Genomic DNA, 8,343 nt, shown 5'->3' with positions numbered 1-8,343 from the left:
TCATGTTGTGTTCTGTTTTGGCTCTTTTGTGTCGTGTTTTAGTCATTTTGAGTTTGTTTTGGTGGTTTTAATCATGCTTTTGATTATTTTGTGTCTTGTTTTTGTCAATTCATGGATTGTTTTTGGTCATTTTTGGTTATTTTATGTTGTTTTGGGGTTTTAAATGTGTTTACTTTGTAGCTTAGTGGTCGTTCTTTTTCTTGTTTTGGTCATTTTGTGTTGTGTTATAGTGGTTTTAAATATCTTTTTGCTCATTTTGGGTCTTGTTTTGGTCATTTTTTCTGTTTTATTGGCTTTTAGTGTCGTTTTGGTTATTTTGTGTCTTGTTTTCATGGTTTTGAGTGTTTGAGTTGTTTTTGTGTCTTAGTGGTCGTTCTTTTTCTTGATTGATGATATAAAGGTCCTTTTGTTCATTTCTGTCTTGTTTATTTGCAGGTTGTCGTGTTCGACGCAGACGAAAGCATCCAAACACAAACAGAGTGATGATACCTCTATGCTGACGACGACCGCTTTTACATGTCGGATGCACTCAGAGTCACATCCTGAAAAATGTGAGTTTATTTACAAACCGTATCCATCATTCACCCTCATGAAACTCAGATTTATTGATTGTGACCTTTAACGGCATTGAATTGTGGTGAATTAATGCTCCGGCGCCCCCTGCTGGTGGAGATCAGCTGACTTCTTGTGCACGATTATCAGCTTGTTTACATCCAGTTAGATGATTTTTTGTTTTGGTAATTTTGTGTATCCTTTTGGTCATCTTATGTCTTTTTTTTTTAGTAATTTGGTCTCATTTCATGTTTCTGTGTCTGGTTTTGGTCATCTTGCATTATGTTTCAGTGGTTTCTGCGATCCTTTTGGTGATTTTATCTCTTGTTTTGGTCATTTTGTGTGTTGTTTGATGCTTTAAAGATTCTTTTTGTTTATTTGCTGTCTCATTTCGGTCATTTTTATCTTGTTTTGGGCATCATGTGTCTTATTTTAAAGGTCCTTTTAATCATTTTCTGTCTAGTTCCGGTACATTTCTGTCACCTTTGGGTCATTTTTATCTAGTTTTGTTCCTTTTCTGTCTAGTNTTTGTAGCTTAGTGGTCGTTCTTTTTCTTGTTTTGGTCATTTTGTGTTGCGTTTTACTGGTTTTAAATATCCTTTTGCTTATTTTGTGTCTTGCTTTAGTAATTTTATATGTAGTTTTGGTCATTTTGCATCTTTTTCTGCTGGTTTTCAGTGTCCATTTGGTAATTTTGTGTCTCGTTTCGTTCAATTTGTGTGCTGCTTTGACTGTTTTGTGTCTTGTTTTGGTCGTATTCAGGTTGTCGTGTTCGATGCAGACAAAAGCATCCAAACACAAACAGAGCGATGATCCCTCTATGCTGACGACGACCACTTTTACATGTCGGATGCACTCAGAGTCACAACCTGAAAAATGTGAGTTTATTTACAAACCATATCGATCATTCACCCTCATGAAACTCAGATTTATTGATTGTGATCTTTAACGGCATTAAATTGTGGTGAATTAGTGCTCCGGCGCCCCCTGCTGGTGGATATGAGCTGCACAATTATCAGCTTGTTTACATCCAGCTAGATGAGTTTTTGTTTGGGTAATTTTGTGTATCCTTTTGGTCATTTTATGTCTTTTTTTTTAGTAATTTAGTCTCTTTTCATGTTTCTGTGTCTTGTTTTGGTTATCTTGCGTTATGTTTCAGTGGTTTCCAACGTCCTTTTTTTTAATCTTGTTTTGGTCATTTTGTGTGTTGTTTGATGCTTTAAAGCTTCTTTTTGTTTGTTTTCTGTCACCTTTGGGTCATTTTTATCTAGTTTTGTTCCTTTTCTGTCTAGTTTCGGTGGCTTTCTGTCTCCTTTGGGTCATTTTTATCTAGTTTTGGCCGTTTTTATCTTGTTTTGGTCATTTTCGGTCTAGTTTCGTTGTCTTTCTGTCTCCTGTGGGTCATTTCTATCTGGTGTTGGTCTTGCTGAGCGTCCTGCTGCCGGCTCTCTGAATGTGAACGTCCTGAACAAGTCGTTCCCTTCCAGCTGTTGCCTTTCACTCGTCATATTTATTGTATAAGACTTCATTATCTTTGATCTCCAGCGCCGGCAGTAAAAACGAACGTCCTCACATTCATCTTTCCTCTGACACTGTTTTAAAAGCTGAAGGATTGTTCTGGGCTGCGTGGATCCAGAGCAGCCGGGTGGTCGACGTCTTTCACGTCTTTACAGAAAAGCCCTGAGACTGGATCACGTGGGCACGACGGTCAGTCATCGATCCGATTCCTGAGAGTCTCGGATCGGTCCAGAGAAGGTGAAAACGTGCCAGAACTAATACGTTAAAGCAGCTCCTGATGAGATGCTGGAAACGTTCCTGAGAGCTTCATCACATCGTTTCTGCAGATCTGTCCTGCTGCCAACCTCCAGCTCTGCCTCGTCCCAGAGGTTCTGCTGGGTCCACATCTGTTACCGGGACCATCCCAACCCATGGGATCGTCCACTGATGGATTTGTTTTTCCATTTTGGTTGTCCGTTCAGTTATTTTACATCTTGTTTTGTGCCTTTTTATTTCTTTTTTAGAACATTTTGACTGGTTATTGGTCATGTAGTGTCTAGATTTGGACATTTTCAGTGTTCTGTTGGTTTTTGTGCAGCTTGTTTTTGGTCATTTTGTTTTTTGCTTTGGTCCTTTGAATGGTTTTTGTCCTTTTTTGTCTTGTTTTGGTCCATTTTTTATCACATTCTGTTTGATTTTGGTCCTTATGCATCTTGTTTATACCACTATGAGTGTCCTTTTGGTCATTTTGTGTGTTGATTTGGACATTTTGAGTGTCTTTTCAGTCATTTTTTGTTACATTATCCATCGTTTTGGTCCTTTTGCATCTTGTTTACGCCACTTTGAGTGTCGTTTTGGTTGTTTTTTTGACTTATTTTGGTCATTTTCATCACTTAGTGTGTTTTTGAATCTCATTTCTGTCAGTCAAAGTGTCATTTTGCGTCTTGTTTTGGTTCTTTGTTTATTGTTTTGTGCTTTTGTGTCTTATTTTGGTCATTTTTAATCATTTTCTGTTTGATTTTGGTCCTTTTGCATCTTGTTTACATCACTACAAGTGTCCTTTTGGCTGTTTCGTTCCTAGTTTTGGACATTTTCAGTGTCTTTTAGTCATTTAGTGTCTTGTTTTTGTCCTTTTCATCACCTAGTCTTTCATTTTTTGGTTATCTTCTGTCATTGTCATCACCTTGAGTTTGTTTTCTATGTCTTTTCTTTCCATTTTGTGTGTCCATCTGGTTATTTTGCATCTTATTTTGCACTTTTGTGTCTTGTTTAGAACATTCAAAGTGTCTTTTTAGTCATTTTATTTATGTTTTAGAACATTTTGAATGGCTGTTGGTGATTTTGTGTCCTCATTTGGTCATTTTTATCACATTATGCATCTTGTTTGCAGCATTTTGTGTGTTCTTTTGGTCCTTTGGTGTCTTGTTTTGGTCATTTCGAGTGTCATTTTGGTCATTTTGTGTCTTTAGTCATTTCGAGTTTTGTTTTGGTGCTTTTGTTGTCTTGTCGTGAGCATTTTGTGTGTTGGTTTGGTCGTTTTGTTTCTCGTTTCTGTGGTTTTTAATCGTCCTTTCCATCATGTTGTGTTCTATTTTGGTGCTTTTGTGTCGTGTTTTAGTCATTTTGAGTTTGTTTTGGTGGTTTTAATCATGCTTTTGATTATTTTGTGTCGTGTTTTTGTCATTTCGCGTCTCGTTTTGAGCGTTTTGTGTTTTACACTGACTAACTTGTTCCTCACAGGTTTTCTTATTTTTTCAACCTTTGATATTAAACACAGGCAGTAAAAAAACAAACCCAGTTTTTCTTCGCTGCTCAGACCTGCTGCTCTAACGTCCTCAAATCCATCTTTTCTCTGACATTTCTAAAAAAAGAAAAAAAGGGAGGAATTATTTCATGGATCCAAAGCGCACAGGTGGTCGAGATGTTTTACATCTTCAGAAAAAAGCCCTTCTGGCAGCTGGAGGTGTGCGAGGGGAGCCGTGCTGATTGATGAATGGCGAGCGGCGATATCGGCTCTTTTCAGCACCTGGTAATGATAATGGTTCGCAGAGTGAGGCGTCGTGGATGATGTGTGGGTGTGTCTGAGTGGACGTCCAGCTCGGTGTGTGGCCGCGGAGCACAAACTGAACAAGTTATCTCCGTCTGCTGCTCCGAAGACAAACGAAAATCAAGGAGACGAGCTGCATTTCTCACATGATGCTGTTATAATAAGAATTCTTGTTTTCACAGAAGAAGTAAAAGTGCATGAATGAAGAGGAGAGATCAGAGAAGAGCTGCTGCCAAACATTTTTATCTCATCGGATCAGTTTGGGAAGGAAGGAAGTTACAGGAGACAGGACGAAAGGAATGAAGTGAAGATTTATCACAACGTCCCAGAACCAAACACAGCTTGACCGAAATGAAATTAAAAGAGCAAAGAGTTCAAACTGAGCAAAAGTTCGAGACCACAAGGATCCTCTAATCGACCCAAAATCACCCAAGAGACACGAAATGACTAAAATCACAGACAAGGGGAGGAAAAGATGCAAAAAGGCCAAAAACACATCCAAGATATTAGATAATGACAAAGAAGGGATGCAAAACAGACAAAACAAGATGCAAAACGACACAAGATGATGCTAGATGCTAAAGGCACACGAAAAAAGACGTAAAAAGACCAAAACAGACACAGAACGACCCCAAAAACGCACAAAAAGGTAACCAAAAAATGAAAGCAGCAACAAATCAATAAAAAATAGTGACGATAATCTGCAAAATTACCAAAGATACGTGCAAAACGTCCAAAACTGGATGGCTGATGACCAAAAAGACCCTCAAAACAAGATGAAAAGTGACTAAAACGACACTCAGAATGACTAAAAACAACCACAAAGAGATAAGATAATGGAGAAATGTCCAGAATGGTTTGCCCAAAATGATGAAGACTCCAAAGAGACCAAAGTGAGATTAAAAACAAGCAAAGGGAGATTTTATTTTATTTTTTAAATATCAAAATTTAAAATGCAAAATGACCACGAGGACAATCAAACTGTGCAAAACAAGATCCGAACATGCACAAAGACAAATGCAAAACGGCCTGAACAGCTCGTAAATGACCAAGAAGGACTCAGAAAGTTCAAAGTAAGTCTGAAGAGGTCGTTTAAATCCACCACAGGGAGATGAAAATGAGCAAAGACAAGATGCAAAATGACTCAAAACGTCCCAGAGGAGACACGAAACCGCCCCGTGGAGGCTCAAAGTCAATTAAAAATGACTTTAGTTCAATGAAAATGACCAAAAAAATGGCTCAAAGTGTCCAAAACAAACCGGGCGGCGGGTGAAGCGGAGTGGAGATGCAGCTGCCATGGAAACACGACTCTTCCTCAGCAGCGTCCTGTCGTGCTGCTGCTTCGCCGGCACAGCGAGCAGAAATGAATGGACCTACTGTATGTTAACACGAAACATGTACGCCTCAATCAAATGCTTTCCAGCAGGCCGGGGGTTCGGCTGAAACGACAGCTATGTTTTCACAGCAGAACAGAAACTGTGGCTTTTTCTTTTTCTTTTTTTATTCCTGGAGGAGGAGGAGGAGGAGGAGGAGGCGAAGCAGCAGCAGCACTAAGTCATGATTAAAAAGTTGGAGGTTAGAACTGGACCCAGAATGTACTCAGCTGCTCTTCTGCCAGAGCTGGGAGATGTTGAACTACCCCCTCCTGGGCTGCACATTTTCACTGTAACCTGGTCTGTGTGCTTTAAAAATCCACACGCACACTTTACACAAACTCATCCGCAGCGTACAGACGCAGTTTTATTCGGCAGAAATGTCTACAAAAAGTTAAAAATGGCCAAAATAAGATGTGAAAATGACTAAAAAGGCCCGAAACAAGAAGCAAAATGACCAGAGATAGACTCAAAAGGTCTAAAACGACGCACAAAATGTCCAAAAAGAAATGCAAAGTGACTGAAAAGGCACTCGTAATGTCCAAAACAATCAACAAAATGATGTTAAAATCAACCACATGTAGATTAAAATGAGCAAAATTTAAAACATGAGACATAAAATTAGCACAAGGCCACAAAAACGGCCCTAAATAAGACATAAAATGACCAAAGACGTGCAAAATGGACAAGACAAGGCGCTAAATTATACTAAATAGAACCACAAGGAGATTTTTTTATTATTATTATTTACAAAAACAGGTGCAAAATGACCACTTAGGTCTTTAAAAATGTCCAAAACAAGGTGCAGAATGGCACCAAAGAGCCACACAATGACCAAAGTTAGATTAAAAACAAACATAAGGAGAGGTGAATGAAAGAAATGTCCACAACAAGATCCAAAATGACCAAAAAATACGCTCAAAATGCACAAAACAAGTCATCAAATGTCGAAAAAGAAATGCAAAATGACCAAAACAAACTAAATTATATTAAAAAGATCAACAAGGAGATAAAAATGACCAAAACTGACAAAATGAGACGCAAAATGACCATCAGGCCGTTAAAAATGTCAAAAACAAAATGCAATATGATAGAAACCGGATGCAAGTTGGCCAAACATGCACGCAAAATGACCAAAACAAGTCATCAAATGTCCAAAAATGTGCAAAATGACTTAAAAGGAACTCAGAATGTCCAAAACAAGAAGCTAAATTATATTTCAAAGAACAAGGAAATAAAAACGACCAAAATTTACAAAATGAGATGCAAAATGACAATCAGACCATTAAAAATGTCCTAAACAAGACATAAAATGACAAAAACCTGATGCACAATGGCCGACGAGACACAAAATGTTCAAAAGTAAATACAAAACGACCACAAAGACACTAAAAATTTTCTAAACAAGACATAAAATGACCAAAATCTGATGCGAAATGACCAAAGATACACTCAAAATGACTAAAAAGGAACTCAAAATGTCCCAAACAAGAAAATTACACTAAAAAGAACCACAAGGAGATTAAAAAAAGAAAAAGAAAATGACCAAAATGTACAAAACGAGATACAAAATGACCATCAGGCTGTTAAATGTCAAAAACAAAATGCAAATTGGCCAAAAACGCACTCAAAATGACCAAAACAAGTCCTAAAATGTCAAAGAATAGATGCAAAATGGCCACAAAGACACTAAAAATGTCCTAAACAAGACATGAAATGACAAAAATCTGATGCAAAATGACCAAAGAAACACCCAAAATGACTAAAACAAGTCCTAACATGTGCAGAAGGAAAAGCAGAATGACCAGAACAACATGCAAACCGACTAAAAGTCTCTCCACTTGTGGTTTTATGTAAATAAAACGTGTTTCCGTCGTCGTGTGCAGATGGAGGACGGCGTTCAGGCCCGCTCTGGGGGAACAGCTGTAGACGTCAGGTTCTTCCTCTGCAGCTCGATGGAACTCTGCTGCTGGCTGAGCGATAAAATTCCTCCCAAACATCTGTCGGGAAAAAAGGCTTCGACTGGAAGCGAAGCGTCCAGATCTGATGGAAGTGAAACCCAGGAATGGAAACGCAGCAGCAGCAGCAGGATGAGTCCATGATGGAGGAACCACCGACGTGATGATCATCTGCTGCAGGCCGTGAAGGAACCTGGTCAGATGGAGAATCAGAAGCTGCTCTTCATGCTGTCTGAGAACTTTAAACCCTTCAATGCTCAGTTAAAGTCGTTTCTCTAAACAAACTTATTCTGTGTTTGGATTCTTCAAACCATAACTCAGTTTATTTCTGGAGTTTCTCCTCAAGGCTCCATTTTATTCTCATTATTTATTGTCTCCTGATCGTCATTTTATGTATTTTTGGGTCATATTGTGTCTCTTTTTCATCATGTCGTGTCTCTTTTGGATCTTTCTGTTCGTCTAATCAGGTTTTGATCATTTTAGGCCACTTCTTGGTCATTTTATGTGAGTTTTAGATCATTTTCCGTCACTTATTTTGCTCATTTTATGTCAATTTCTGGTCCATTTTTTGCTTATTTTGTTTCTCCTTGTGTTCTGTCTTTTGATTTCATCCATGTTGGTCATTTTATGCCACTTGTTGGTCTCTTTGTGTCTCGTTTTGGTCGTTTAGGGTCCATTTCTTTCCATCATATGTGACCTTTGAGTAATTTTGTACCTTTTTTAATCATTTTGTGTCTATTTTAAATTTTTTTAGTGTCTCCTTTGGATCTGTCTGGTATTTCATCTGTTTCTGGTCATTTTATGTGACTTTTAGGTCTTTTTGCACCACTTATTTTGGTTCATTTGTGTAAATTTTTGCTTGTTTTGTTTCTCCTTGTGATCTATCCAATGATTTTGTCCATTTTGGTCATTTTAT

This window comes from Stegastes partitus, unplaced genomic scaffold, assembly GCF_000690725.1.
Source record: "Stegastes partitus isolate 25-593 unplaced genomic scaffold, Stegastes_partitus-1.0.2 Scaffold196, whole genome shotgun sequence".
Taxonomy (NCBI): domain Eukaryota; kingdom Metazoa; phylum Chordata; class Actinopteri; family Pomacentridae; genus Stegastes; species Stegastes partitus.
Note: the sequence above shows the minus strand (reverse complement) of the source record.